At 40.9% G+C, this 15895-nt stretch overlaps 1 protein-coding gene across 3 annotated transcripts in view; it reads right to left on the bottom strand.

The window, feature by feature from the left end:
- TRPC4 (transient receptor potential cation channel subfamily C member 4) overlaps positions 1-14399 on the bottom strand; it is a 256992-nt gene extending 242593 nt beyond the window's left edge. Inside the window, exon 1 of one of the 3 annotated variants that reach the window (XM_089690825.1) lies at positions 13808-14399. The gene's annotated coding sequence lies outside the window, so the exon portion shown is untranslated. Of the gene's footprint in view, positions 1-8109; positions 8197-13807 lie in introns of those variants that run through there. The other 2 variants (XM_089690823.1, XM_089690824.1) reach the window with 2 other exon arrangements.
- Positions 14400-15895: the final 1496 nt, after the last annotated feature.

Raw genomic sequence — 15895 nt, 5'->3', positions numbered from 1 at the left:
TGAATGCTGAGAGAAGATCTACAGGACGTGAAAGCTGCCAGAGGATCTACAGGAAGTAAACACTGCGGGACCATCTACAGGAAGTGAACGTTGCAAGAGGATCTACAGGAAGTGAACGCTGCAAGAGGATCTACAGGAAGTGAACGCCGCAAGAGGATCTACAGGAAGTGAACGCTGCGAGAGGATCTACAGGAAGTGAACGCCGTGAGAGGATCTACAGGAAGTGAGCGCTGCGAGATGATCTACAGGAAGTGAATGCAGCGAGAGGATCTAAGGGAAGTGAAAGCTGAGAGAGGATCTACATGAAGTGAATGGTGCGAGAGGATCTACAGGAAGTGAAAGCTGAGAGATGATCTACACTGGAAGTGATGGAATCTGAAAATCAGTTCAAAAATTCAAATAAACTGACAAGATTTTAATCCTCCTGTGGATATGGTTAGTGAGAGAAAAGCACATCGGGATGGCTGGACCAGAAATGGCATTAGGAAATGCTTCTATTAATTATGAAAACTGAAATTCTGCTCGAAAAAGGTGAACTTATCCTTTAAACGTTTAACTACTTTACAACTATTGCACTTTGTTCCTGTGTTTGTATGGTTAATAAGACTTCTATACAACAAAGGCAAATACACTGAAGTGCTTGGAATGAGATCCGTAAATGTCTGGCGACTAAGGATGTTCATTTAAGCATGTCACCTTATATTTGCAGACTAATAGGCTTTTCACAACATCCTACTTAACAAGGAAGACAACAGAACTGTGATGGCGTTTGGGGAAAAGTTGTCAGCCGCCACCCTGGGATATATATTTTAGTGTACACGTCCTAAGTATTATGTGTATAAATGTACTTTAAACAATAACTGGTCTTTAGAATTGGCTAATTTGGTAATTAAACAGCTAGAACAAACTGGTAGACAATAAGAGTACAATACAATGGGATTTAAATCGCCCATTTCCCCGACAGGATACAAAGTGCTTGCATTTAGGTTTCTGGCTTTGTTTTTTAATTAGAAAAAAATCAAAAACATTAAAATGACAGAACAGTAAATTATGCCATTGTGTTCCTAATGCTACTTATTAGGGATAAGCAGGGTGATTTTGGCAAAACTGATTTCACCATAAAATTAGAGATGGTGCTATGCGATCTTATTTACAATATAATGACTGACCACCAGCTGAAGCCAGTAAACAGCCACCAGACATCCCTATAGAAGAAGTCAGGATTAGATTTTACTCTGTAGGTGAATATGCTGGCAATATCTCTGGATGGTGCTGAAACTGTTTCTACACTAGGAGGATTAACCAGTCATCACTAGAAATCATGGGACCCCATAGAGCCTACCTGGCAGGACTACTTCACACCCCCTGTTGGTCACCCAGAAAAGAAAAATGAGGTATCAGCGTGCCACTAAAATTCTGTCTGTTGTAACAGGATGTATGCAGAGTGCTGGGGTCAATAGTATATAATGCAGAGGTCAGTAGTATGTAACGTAGAGGTCAGAAGTACTGAATGCAGAGTTCAGGGGTCAACAGTATGGAACACAGAGATTAGGGGTCACAAGTATATACAAATGCATCTGCATTTTAGGCATCAGAAAACTGCTGATCCTTCTATAACATATCCATCCCAGCTGGATCTATCATTAGACCCAGTGCCTTTGCATAGCCTACTGCCTCCCCCATCAGTTCACCTACTTCCATCGCAGAAGAGATCAGTCCTGCAGCAAGTTTTGCTTCATGCATACTGGACCCTTCTTTCGCCTCTTCAACACACATGCATCTCCTAGTTTGGCAGTGTTGGCTGCTGGAGCCTTACCAGGGGCGGACTGACCATTTGGAAACTCGGGCACTGCCCGAGGGCCCGGGGTCAGTAGGGGGCCCCATGAGATGCCCCTGGTACCTTTTTCATAGGCTTTTTTGAGTTTGGGCAAGGACACAGGGGCCCCATGATCCCCTATTGCCCGGGGGCCCCATGAGTTGTCAGTCCGCCCCTGAGCCTTACTCATGTAGCTCGCTGATTGGAGCCAGCTCTCTCCATCCACATGCTTATTTTGGGCAGTGGATGAAATTGTGCTGCTGGCTGAGAGAGTGGAACTGATCTGTGGGATACAGTTCATACAGGGGTTTCTGGTGGGATGGAATCTATGTGGGCCAACCACAGGCAGCCCCTGACAGACCTCCCTGCTGACCTGATGGGATGGGCATAGTATGGAATGGCTGGATATACCCCCCTTTCAGTTGCCCTGGGATTAACAGTCATATTTGTTAACATTTTTTAAAAGTTGAACAAAAACAAGTGCCCCCCCTCCACTCCTAGAATCAACCAGTCTTGCACACCAGGAATGCAGGCAAGTATCCCTAGAGCAAGAGAGCAGCCCAAAGGGGCTACCTATTTCTATTTTCTCCAAAATATCAGGAAAAAAAAGTCTCAATCTTGTGGATTCTGATTAACCTCTTCCCCGCAGCCCTATAGCAGAAATACTGCTACAGGGCAGCAGGGCTGTGCAAAATCACGTATATATACACATGCATTTACGGGTAAGGGGCATGCATACACCGCCCTAGCCATGCCACCATTAGTGGCTACAGATGTTGATCACCGGGTCCCAGACAGAGATTCCCCACCGGCACCCAGTGATCGCTGAGGAACAGTGAAAGGGGAGAGACCTGTAAGTAAACATCACAGGTCTCTCTCCTGCCAGCAATAACACAGCACAGCAGAGAAATACACAGCAGCAGGTTTCCCTAGTAAAACACAAACAGCACATACAGTAAAATGGCACATAGTACACCCTTTGATCGCCCCAGATGTTAACCCCTTCCAGCCCAGTGTCATTATTACGTGACAGTGCTTTTTTTTATTATTGATCACTGTATTAGTGTCATTGGGATGTCAGTGGCAGTTAGTCAGTTCCCATCCAGTGTCAGAATGCCCACCTCAGTCCCACAGTCCCGCTATAAGTCACTGATCGCCGCCATTACTAGTATAAAAAAAAAACATTCCAGTATATATGCTTCCATTTGTAGATGCTATAACTTTCACATAAACCAATTAATTTACATGTATTGGGATTTTTTTTTTTAGCAAAGACATGTAGCAGAATACATTTTGGCCTAAACTTATGGTGAAATTAGATTTAAAATTTTTTACTGGATATGATCAGTAGCAAAAAGTCAAAAATATAGTTTTTTTTCCCCAAAATTGTTTTGTTTATAGTGAAAAAAAACTCAGAGGAGATCAAATACCATCAAAATGAAGCTCCATCTGTGGGCAAAAAAAGGACATACATTTTATTTACAGTAAAAGTAACGCAGAGCGTGGCAGGTCAGGACGGGGGAGGGGGTAAATCCTCTGGACGGTAAGTGGTTAACTATATTTTACTCTTTTAATCATCTGAAGGAGGTCAGGAAAGAGATATGCCGTTGCCAACTTGGTACAAGCTCTAGGGCTGCTATGCTAGCTTCACTACTTCAAGTCAATGTTGGCAGATGGCATAATTTGATCCCAACAGGTTCCATTTAGGTGCCCAGAGAGCAACAACACTATTTCTATTTATTGGTTTCCAGGAAAGGACAGGATCCAAATAACTCCTTGTCTTACCAAAGGAAAGTTTTACTTATTTGTTTTTGTAGAAAATTTCTTTTAGATGCGTAGTGTAGTGTTGACATGCAGTCAAGAAAGAGAATCCGGAGCAGGTTTGCATGTCAACCAATCATCTTCTAGCTTTCATTTTCAAAGCTTAACTGAACAAGCTGAGGCTGAAAAAGGACTGGCTACCCTGCACAGCGGCTCCAGATTTTGGTTGCTCCAGTTTTAGCTCCATTATGTTTTTAAAGAATTTCATTTCAACTGACTGGAATGAATACATGCAGGTCAATGCACCAAAATGTAGCAAACAGGACTTTTCTTTCCAAAGCAATACAATGCAACACATGGCTGGGAAAAGAGCCCATTGGCAACAATATATTATCTCTTGTCTTTGCGTTCAACTGTGTAGGAAAAGGTAGCAGTGTGTCTGTGTGAACCAGCCATAAAGGATGGTTAAACACTTAGAGAAGGGAAACATCACACAGGAATGTGGAGGTGGGGTTTGCAGTGGAGCCATCAGTCACAAGCAGGGGCGGACTGACCATTTGGAAACTCGGGCATTGCCCAAGGGCCCGGGGTCAGTAGGGGGCCCCATGAGATGCCCCTGGTACCTTTTCCATAGGCTATTTTGAGTTTGGGCAAGGACACAGGGGCCACATGATCCCCTATTGCCTGGGGGCCCCATGAGTTGTCATTCCGCCCCTGGTCACAAGACTCTCTATTACACCCACCCTCTCTTCTTGACTAATGTTCCACTGTACTTCACTATATAATGAGAGTGTTACATAAAACAAACAAAACAGCTATGTTTCTTTTAAATGTATGTAATAAATGTTCACAATCTATGTAACAAATAAATCAGCAGTACTCAAAGCCAATAAAAACTGATGCTTTCCAGTGTTCTTCACAGGTTTCATAATTATTTGTTCTTTCAGGACCCACTCAGACGTTTGTGCTGCATTGAAGGGTGTTATTGCACACCCATAAACATGCAGTATTTCACATTACCTTACACTGTATTAAAGGGTAACTCCACTTTCATAGGAAAAAAAGTAACAAATAAACAAAACAATAATATAGCATGTACAATAACAAGTCAAGTCATATTGTAATTAATAGAAATTACCTTTCCTTTTCAATCTGCAGTGCTGTCATTTTCTTCTAAAATGCAATGCAATATGGCTACCTGAAGGCATTCTGTACACAGAACACCCCCCCGAAATGTAAATTCCTGCTTGAGTGATCGGTTCACTGATTTTCCCAGAAGTCTGCACTAAGATACAAGTCAGATTTCAGGCATCCCCGGCAACAAAAATGTCATGATTTTCCCAGTAGGAAATCATGTCTAAAGCCAGGTTCACACCTATGCAGTTTGCATTTTATCTGTTTCTGCAGTGCATTTTGCATTTTTGCACATGCGTTTTGACACATTTTAAGCTTTTTTTTTTTCTGCTAGGCAGAATTAAAATGCAAAATGCATCAAAAACGCACTACATGCTTTTCTGCAGCGTTTCCATTGAAGTCTATAGAACTAAAGTTTTTTTGTGTTTTTTTTTAAAGTCCCTGACCCTTTCCAAAAAATGCACCAGGTGAAACCACAGAGATGTGAACGTGTCCCATAGGAAATCATGTTAAATGGACTGTAGTGCTTTTCTGCAAAACGCTATGAAAAATGCTTAGGTGTGAACCTGGGGTAAAAGAGATGCAGACCCTGCCACTTTCCTTAGAGCCTTGTGCAGCAGCCGATTGATAATTATGAAATCACTCTCCTACAGATTTACTTTTCACATGGACACAGACAAGCAAATAGCTTTCTTCAGTATAACAAAAGGCAGGAATCTGCAACAATGTTTGTTAAAACCCCTGCAATGTACATAGAACACCCAGAGGGGAATGATTTTTTTCTCAACAAAAGTGTAGTTACTCTTTAAGGCAACTCTTTTTTTTAATTTTGAGTTTATTTTGAATAGGCTGGCCATGTACCAGAACACAAGTAAAGCAGTCCTTACATGACTTTATTTTTTTCCTTCCACCACAGGGGAAAAAGCACTATTGTATTATGCCCCTGAGGGGTGGGGGGTACAAATCAGCCTGTTCATACATGGATCGAATCTTGCTGGTCCCTGCTGAACTGGCCAAATTTTGATCCATGTATGGCCAGCTTAACCTTCCAGGCAGATTTTTTTTTTCCACCACAATGCACAGATGGTCCAGAACTGTGCACTGTGGTCAGTTAAACCACAAGTCCATTGCAGTGTGCTGGCTAGGTGTATTGGGATGCCATTTAAAATTTAAACCACGGCAACACAACACACTTAGTTTTGTGTGGTATGGTAAGGCACACTAAAGCTTTCCATACACAAGTAGATTTTTGTTCTAAAAATTTTCAGTTAGAGAATGTTCAATTTTTTATTCATTAGAGGAGTAAAATCAGCAATCACAGTGGCAAAAAATTTGAAGGAGCAGGATAGAAATTTTTTCTTGAATATTACAGTGAATGTGGTTTCATTTGGGAAAGTCCACTTATCCCAACATCTACTGGTAAAAGCAAACTCAATTTTTAAGTACTTTCGAAAGACATTCGTCAAGTCACCAAAAGTAGAGAAAATGTTCGTACAAATGTTCCTACAACTTTTCGTATGAACTTTCGTTCTATTAATCAACCATTCAAAAAATTATTATTAGTAAGTTTCCATGTACACTAAGCACCTGAAAAAATGCCAGAAAGGTAGAAAAAAGCGGCATAAAAACGTGCCTAATGTTGCATGTTACACATAAGTTTATTCACGGTTTTAAATCATTCCCTTCTGCTAATTTTTCACTATAATCAGTTTACACTTTAAAACACAAAAACACGCCTAAACGCCACACTTAGCTGAGTAAAACATTATTTCTGCCCAAAAGCTACTCTCATAAAAATGCTTGTGATCTTTATTTTATTTTTTCAGCTTTTTTTCCTCTTCAAATACGCCTGTAAACACCCAAATGTATATGGACACATATGCTAACATACAGTTGCCTCTACAGGCTGAAAGAAAAAAATGCCAAACACCTGTTTTGAGGACCAAGGGACGTATTTGTCCCATGTTTTTAATTGCCTGTATCATCTGATTAAGAACTTAAAATACTTTTTTTTTTTTGGTTTGAGTCAAAATATTAGTTCTTATCAACAAATGGATCTAGCTTTTTGCCAATTATTTCATGAAATGGCTTAGTTACAGCAACTGAAGTGTACGAACTTTAAAAACGAAAAATTGATTCTTTTGGCGTTCTGTAATCTTATGGTCCTCAAAGGGATAAGCATCATTTTTTATGCCCAGCACGAGGCCACATACCTTTACCTGCACATATCTGTAGACTGCTGCTCAAGTAACCCAGAAACCACAAAAGTAATACATACAGTATGATATCACAACTGATCCAGCGTGTTCCATATACAGCTATCCCACTGGAACCAAGGTGTGGATGCAGGCTTGTTCCCAGCCTTGACAATATCCAAGTTGAAAAGTAAAGAAAAAAACAAACCATACACACCGATATCTTCATCCCTTTATTCCAAATCTGCACAGATTACTAGATAAAGCTCTAAAGCCTTTCCCGCTGAACGTACGCTTTTTTATAAAAAATTGCTAAGTATAGCTGTTAACACGTCAGAGCTTTATCCTGTATTCTTTGCTGAAGTTTTTAGTGGACAAATTACCAAAATGAATGTTTCTCATTGCTTAAAGCTTATTCATTCCTTTTAGATCTAAAACAAGATATATGATACTGTAAATATTATGTACACTTTATTAAATATTCATTCAATGTAGGCACAGAAAAGCAAGCCTGTTTGCAAATAAGCCTCCTATATTTTCCATTGCACCTGTTGTTCCCAGAGAGCTATGTTGGGATCCTCAGTTGTCCCAGTTTACATTTCCTTTTCTTCCCTGACAAAGATATTGTATAAGTCTTTAAGTATAATTATAAAAACACATCCTTGACAAATTGTAGGGATGAGCAAACGGCGTGCAAATCAAGGAAGATGTTACCTTCTGCATATGCTGGATGTAATGGATCTCCTGTCTATCCCCTTTACTGTATCGTACTCCTAAGCAGCCACTGCTGTTTCTGTGGGAATGCTAACTTGAAGATTCCTCTGAATAAAACAATCGGTTATAAGAAGCAATGTTTCGTTTTTATATTTTATCAAATTCCTTAATCATTCATTACAGGGTGTACTGTATAGACAAAGGCAAAGACAAAACACAAGCAAGCTGGCCGATGATTATACAGCCAGCAAAAGGTGCACATTGGAGACGCAGATCACTACGAGAGCACAAGGCAAATTCATAAACAATGCCAACTTTTAACATCATGAAATAATCTCCTTGTATAGATTTACAAACATTTCCTAATATTAAGGTGTCTCTGCAAATATGGTTCATATTCCTTTGCATGGGAGTAGCAAACACCAGGACATTTTAAGAGTAGTAGCATGGGAGTAGCAAACACTGGGAGATTTTAAGAGCAAAGCTTACCATGAGTTTTCCCTAACCCTCCAATCAGGATACAATGAGAAGACCAGACTCGCTGTGTTCCCATAAGAAACTGAGCAGAGACTGCAGCATCAACCTGAACTGCTGCTGCACTCCGCCCTCATCTCAGCGTGATACTAAAAGACGCAACCGGTGGTACTAAAGAACAGGAGGACCACACACAAAGTGCTGCTCTTTGGTATAAGGAATGAAGCAAACATAGGAAAATAGATACATACCTTTCATATTGTAAATACGTTAGATTGGGTTCAGAACATTTCCACATCAAAAAAGCTAATTATTGCATCCTGTAACATTTATTGAATGCAAATTAGAATGCTCACTCAGAGCATGCTTGTTCGGAGATAAACAAATGCAAAGGATAGAAATAATTCTCTGAATTCCCTGTTATCATTGTCGCATTTCATCACAACATGCAAGCATTTGTTATTCCTTAAGCCCTAGTTCACACCAATCTGATTTGTCATGTGATTTGACAGTTCAAAGTCGCATGATAAGTCGCACCTCATTTGCGGCAATGGGGCTGTTCAAATCATTGTGCCTCAAGGCACAGCAACTTTGAAAAAGGTTCCTGAACTACTTTTCTGCGATTACTTTGCAGCTTGCATTGACTTCTGTTAAATGAAGTTGCAAGTCGCAGTGCAATCAAGCATCTGATCGCACTGATCTGTGGTTTTGAAATCGCGTTGAAGAGCGATTTCACAACTGGTGTGAACCAAGAGTAAGACTTACCATACCTATTACATGAGGATCCCTAATAAATATTAAGTGCATGCATTTTTTTTTGATGAAATTAGCATTTTTTTTTTTTTTAAATTAAAGCTCACCAAACACGTTACAACTGCCCAATGCACCAAATTTTGTCAATGCTTAACTCAACAAGCTGATTGGCTACCATGCACTGCTACACTAGATTTTGCACTGTCCAGTTTTATTAAATTAACCCCCATATGTTCTACAAAATTATTGGTAGATCTAAAAGACATTGCTCAGACTAACTTGCGTGGTGAGTTTTAGAATTATATGAGAGAGTGGGAGGGATACTATCGTCCAAGTAGCGCTATTGCCGGCAAATATTTATAAACCAGCACAGAAAACAGTCTGTAGTATGGCTATTTAACCATTTGCTGACCACGCTATAGCCATAAGACAGCTATAGCGCAGTCGGCTAGTTCTAGGAGGGTGTCTATAGATGTCCTCCCAGAACCTCTTTGGATACAGCTGATCACAGCTCAAGGTAAAGGGCAAATTATAGCAGCCCTTTACCATGTGATCGGCTGTGTCCAATCACAGCTGATCATATTGTAAACCGACTTGCCAGTTATTGGCAGTCCATTTCTTGCGTGCTATCATAACATGAGGAAAGGAGATCCGGTAACCGGCAATTCTGACAGGGAAAATTTAATCTGATAATCAGGGCACTGATCATCAATGCCCTGATTATCAGTTCAGCTCCATCAGTGTACCCTATCAGTGCCCATCATTGCCGCCTATCAGTGCCAATCAGTGCTACCCATCATTGCCGCCTATCAGTGCCACCCATCATTGCCGCCTATCAGTACCCATCAGTGCTGCCTATCATTGCCACCTATCAGTGCCACCTATTAGTGCAGCCTCATATCAGTGGCTCCTCATCAGTGCAGCCTATCAGTGTCCATCAGTGCAGCCTCATCGGCACACATGAATGAAGAAGAAAAAGTACTTATTTGCAAAACTGTATAACAGAAACCAAGAAAAAACTTTTTTTGCAAAATGTTTGGTCTTTTTTCATTTGTTTAGCGAAAAAAGGCCAGTGGTGATTAAATGCCACCAAAAGAAAGCTTTGTCTAAAAAAAATGATAAAAATTTATTTAGGTACAGTGTTGCATGATCGCCCAATTGTCAAAGTGTGGGAGCGCTGAAAGCTGAAAATTGGCCTGGGCAGGTAGGAGGTGAAAGTGACCGGTAGGCAAGTGGTTAAAGATACATAGAAGTTGAATTTCCTGATATAGAAAATTACAGTACATGAGAAAACAGTTATAAAGATATAGTTCATTGTGATCTATATGGTATTTGTAGCTCAAGGCATAATGAAAGATTTGCAACAGTGGTTTGTACGAACTTAGCCCTGAGTACATTTTGTGTACACAAAGGTTTTGGCTTTGCACCATCTTGGAAAATCAAAAAAGGCAGTAATGGTTAATCTGAAACTTTCCATCTCTGGGGTCATTGTTCTCATCCTTGCTTTAGTAATCTGTGAGTCAATGACTCAGAGCAAGCATGCATTCAGTAAAGTAAAATGTCCCAATCTGCATGTTGGTTCCAGGTCAATGACCTGCTTAAGCAGTGAATGTACAGGAGCATCCATCAACTATCATACCAGCATACATTTATATGACCTATTGAAGCCTCCCTTGTCACTAATGTCACATCTTCACTTTGTTTAGAACTGTAGATTCATAGATTAGTGTTTCTAAGGATGCATTACACAGGCAACCTGTATACATAACTACTGTTTGTCTTTAGTTCCAGATTGGGAAGAAGAACAGGAGCAATGTATTGGACACAAAGCCTGTAGAGGCCAAATAGGTAATAAACACTATATTTATTTATTTCAGGTACTTATATAGTGCTGTCAATTTACACAGCTCTTTACATATATATTGTACATTCACATCAGTCCCTAACCCTCAAGGGGCGTACAATCTAAGATCCCTAACTCGTATTCATACATACACATACTATGGACAATTTAGACAGGATCCAATTAACCTACCAGTATGTCTTTGGAGTGCGGTAGGAAACTGGAGCACCCGGAGGAAACACACGCAGGCACAGAGAGAACATGCAAACTCCAGGCAGGTGGTGCCGTTGTTGGGATTCAAACCAATGACCCTAGTACTGCCAGGCAGAAGTGCTAACCACTAAGCCACTATAGACAATATTAACTTTTTTGTGGTCTTGCTTTGGAATAAAATGGATGTAGTAATATGTTTTAGATGTATTATATTACAAATATTTGCATTCACAACAAAACAAAACTGGTTCATTGTGTGGTATTGGTTAGTCTGTAGGATAGCCAGCAATGGACAAGAAGTTGCACATTACAAGGCTAATGTCAAATGGGTAAATCTGACATTGGAGGTCCTACTGCTGGTGAGTTGTCGAAGACATTCCCAGCGCCCAGATCACAAAGAGGATGCCTGTTGGTCCCTATGCAATCGCTCCCTCTGTAGCTGAGGCAGTGAGGTGTCACTCCCATAGATGAGAGATTCAGCAGCATTCAAGCCAGTGACAGAGCAACATCTCGCTGCATCAAGCTACAGAGGGAGCAATTCCATTGGATACCTAGGCACAGCGGCGGACTGACCATTTGGAAATTTGAGCACTGCCCGAGGGCCCGGGGTCAGTAGGGGGCCCCATGAGATGCCCCTGGTACCTTTTTCATAGGCTTTTTTGAGTTTGGGCAAGGACACAGGGGCCCCATGATCCCCTATTGCCCGGGGGCCCCATGAGTTGTCAGTTCGCTCCTGCACAGGCAGACTCTTTGGTGAATGTGCCACAGGCGATTTGTCTCTAGTGGCAGTAGTATCGGGACCGGTTTGTTCAGTGCTCAGGGCAAGGATGTGGAACTGCACCCCCTCCCTTGCTCCTAATACATGCAGTAGAATGGGTACTATGCTGTGCCCATTCAAAGCCCCCTTTTCACCAGATGTCCATGGTTGCTCTGGAGTGTTCACTACATGTTGCTTGCTTTCTAACAAATAGAAGAAAGTGGCCTATACCTGGTGTGTTTTCTATGTCAGCTGTGGGCAGATGGGGTTTAGAGTAGGCAGTTGGATCATATGTGGCATCAATAGTTGTCAGAATAGACATGAATCTGCACCCTGCTGGTTGTTAACCACTGAACTGGGGATTGCACATGGTGACGAGGTGCCCTCTCTTCCACTGCGCCCTGGGCGGCAGCCCATCCTGCCAACCCCTTTTCCTGGCCCTGAGTGGCAGAATCGCCTAAAGCGTTAATTATTACAGTGGCATGTTCTGGTAAATTGACTTAAATACACTACAGAAAAAAAAAATCAGCCTGGTGTTCTCTTTTGGGGATTTCAGTATGGCACAGGTTTACACCTTCACTGTTAGTAAAATGAAAGTGGTATATAACCCCAAAACTAAAATTTAAAATATTGCAGTTTACCAATCCATAAATGCGGTGGCTGCATTTGTTTTATTTTTTCAGCTTCTTTTCCTCTTCATTTTAATCTGCTTTTAAGACTTATTTTTTTACTTCCTTTAAGCTATCCAGACATAGTGGCAGTTTGAGGATTGATATGAACCAACCATTTAACACTGACAGGGGTGCTTACAATGGTAATTTTTAATTATTTTATGTAAAACTTTTATCCCAAAAGGAAAAAGGAAATGCTGTAACTGCTTAAAAGTGTGAGCTGGAGTTTGGCTTCAGTTGTTAGTGTATTTAAATCTGGTAGTTCATCTAACACTCCACTCCACCCAGACTGATAATGCTGCTGTCTGCTGTGCCCCTTCATCCACATTGGCGGTAATACAAGGAGGTATGTTACTGGCCAGATAACCAGGTGAAAACAGAGGGAAGAAAGCCTAAAAAGAAAATGAATGCAGCCACTACATTTAAAGTGGTATTAAACCCAAAAAGCAAACATTTATTATATTGTAGATGATCAATTCTTAGATATGATGGCTGTATTGATTTTATTTTTTAGGCTTTCTTTCTTCTGTTTTCATCTGGTGATCTCTCCAGCAGAATGTATCAGCGTACATGGATGAGACAATTAATTTTCCACTGACAGGGGTGATAAAAATGATCAGCTTTAATATATCCATGTAAAAACCTTTACCCAAAATGAAAAAAAAAATGTTTGCTATAACGGATTATAAAGTGTGAGCTAGAGTTTGCCTTTGATTTGTGTTTTGTATCTAAACTCGCTACCCTCACAGACTGACAATGCTGCTGTCTGCTGTGTCTTGTTCTCATCCTCCAAAGTGGTGTCTCACTAACACAGGAGGCGTGTTACTGGTTAGATCTCCAGGTGAACAGACAGAAAAAGCCAAAGAAAAAAACAAAACAAATGCAGCTATCAAATCTAATGATTAGTGAGCTGTAATAAAATACGTTTTTGGTCTAATATTTTAAAGATTGGAAAGCTGTAATATATTAAATTTTGGTGTTTAAAAATGCTTTAAGTGGCAAGGTAACTCAGGCACAATGTAATTAAGCCACCTGCTTGGTGTTCTCATTGGTGGATTTCAGTATGGTACAGGTGTTCACTGTCACAGTCAGTCAGTAAAATGAATCTTTCAGTCTGGGAGTATTAGGAGACACATTTCTTTGTAATTCCCTTCCCCAATCTTTCCTGTAGGTGGCAGCCTTCCCCAGCCCACAGAGCCTGCCTTATCGAACTCTAACAGCCCCTTATCTCTACAGATGCAATTAAACAACAGTGCAAAAGCAAGTCCAAACAAACACATAAAAATAATAATAGTGTTCCTTCCCTTAAATAAACAACCTAATGCATGAAAATATCTGACACTAAAAAAAAACATTGATTCTGCAAAAAAAAAAAAAAAAAATCCAAAAGCAGAAAACAAGATGCAACCCTCAATGATAAGGAATATTTAAGCCAGGCACCTATTACAGATGGACATAATAAAAAGGATTACTTACTTGGTTTAATTCAGTCGTCTGAAATCCGCAAGTGAAGTTCACAAAGTATCCAGTGTCTTTGTTTTCCAAGTAAAACTTCAGTAGGGTTAAAAAATGTACAAAACCAAAAGAGCTTCTAGCCTGTGTCCTTTATAGCAGAGGTCTGGATAGAGGAGCTCCTAGGATCTCCTAATAAAGGATGGATTGGCTGGAGCCCAGGGTCAGGGGATCCCATCCTGCCTGTAGCTGTGCCATCTCACCTATTCTTCTGGCTGCTGCTTTGATGCAGTTGAAACGCATGCACAGGAGATGAAGATTAGCACTTGTCTAGGCTGCCTTTGCCTTGCATTGACTTATATGGAGTCTGCATTTCTCTCAGCTGTGAAGTGTACGCCTTTCTTTGGTGAAATCCCTTAGGGTATCCCTTCATGCTGTTTTGATCTCTCTGCTTTCCCAGTCGATTATCTTCTTCTGCCACTCTCTGAGTACTTCTCTATCCTCCCACTGAAGCTCCTCCACTGTGTCTCCCCCATTGCTCGATGATCACTTGTTCCTGATTTACCAGCACTCTCTGCCTGCCTGGTGTGTTTTTCCTGCCTGTCACTCTCAGACAGGTCTGCCAAGATACTTGCAGGCAGAGAAGCTGACAAAAAAAAAAAAGAATCCAGATTTTAATCAGGTCATTGTTATTTCACAGAATCCCTTTACAAAAAACTCCTCCACTGTGTTGCTGTGATAAAGGAGGAAACGTATTGGAATAATGAGATTCCTCGCAAGTCAACTTGATTTTTCTTTTTTAAGAAAGACGTCTAAAATTGGAAACATATAAAAAGGGAAGATATGTCGATGTGTTTTCAGCATTTTAGTTAGGAACTCTGAAAATCCTCCTTGTGGTGGGATTAACTGCTTGCTTAGGTCTAGGAGAGGGTACAAGTACTTTTAGTGCTAGTCCACATGTGAGATTGGGGGCAACTGCTCCCAATCTCTACCCCCAACTGCTCCCTCTTTAACTGCAGAGGGGATGTACACATGCCATGGCCACAATGTTTTGCTGCATGGTCACAGCAGGAATTATACCCCCTGTAACAACCCATTTGAGCAGATGGGGACGTACTGCAACAGCCCTGCAAACACATGACTGAAGCAAGGTAGTTCGGCATTTAGGCGGTTAAATCAGGCAGTGAGAAGGCAACATACTGTCTCCTCATTGCCTGTGAAACACCACTGAAAAGCAATCCCAGCACAGAATGCTTTTCATATATGTAGAATCCCTTGTGAACAAGCCCTAACCTACCCAAGCCTCCACTTCCCTGGCAGATGGTGCTCCCGACGGCAGACTTTCTCTGAGCATCATCATGTCCAGTGCAGTGCTATGGACCCTGTATTGGTCTAGATGACATTAGGACCTAAAAAGAAGTGCGGGATCCAAAATAAACAAACATTTATACACACCTAGACTGTCGCAGCACCAATGTGAGCTACAGCTGTCCCCTGCTGGCTCTATACTGGGAACTGAGCAATCAAAGGCTGCTGATCGCTCAGGTCTGGGGATTTTTTAGGTTTCCTGGACTTCAATTTTGAACACATGAATGTAAATTGGCCCTTAAAATAAAACTAAACTTTAAAGATACTTATTTCCTCTCAAACAATCTGACACTGCAAGGTCCTTCACCAGGTCTCTGGCATCCGCGAGGTCAATGGCATTTTCTCCATGGCTTCTTCTGAGTGCTGGGTTTTTGGCTGGGAAGACTGCGAAAAGGCAGGTAGGGTTTTTTGGTTTGTTTTTTTTTTATTATTTGCAGACGAGACATAGCATGCCTCTTCTGCAAAAAAAAAGTGCAGTTCAGTTTGAAAAATGTCTGTTTTTTTTGCCTTTCAACGCATTGGAAAGCCCATAGAAGTCAATGGTATTACATCAAAACACAATTTACAATTGAAAACTGGTATTAGCAAGTCTTGGTCAATGGCTGTTAACTCTATCCAAATTCAAAATTGTATTGAAAATGAGTGCAAAAACACGTCAACACACAAAGTAAACACACACAACACACAACTACCTTACACTACCAAAAAAACACACTTCTATGCACACAAGCAGTGTACATTAAG

Source organism: Staurois parvus, unplaced genomic scaffold (genome assembly GCF_062004578.1).
Source record: "Staurois parvus isolate SC_StPar_1 unplaced genomic scaffold, SC_StPar_1.0 ptg000544l, whole genome shotgun sequence".
NCBI classification, from domain to species: domain Eukaryota; kingdom Metazoa; phylum Chordata; class Amphibia; order Anura; family Ranidae; genus Staurois; species Staurois parvus.
Note: the sequence above shows the minus strand (reverse complement) of the source record. Positions and strands in the feature narration are given on the sequence as shown.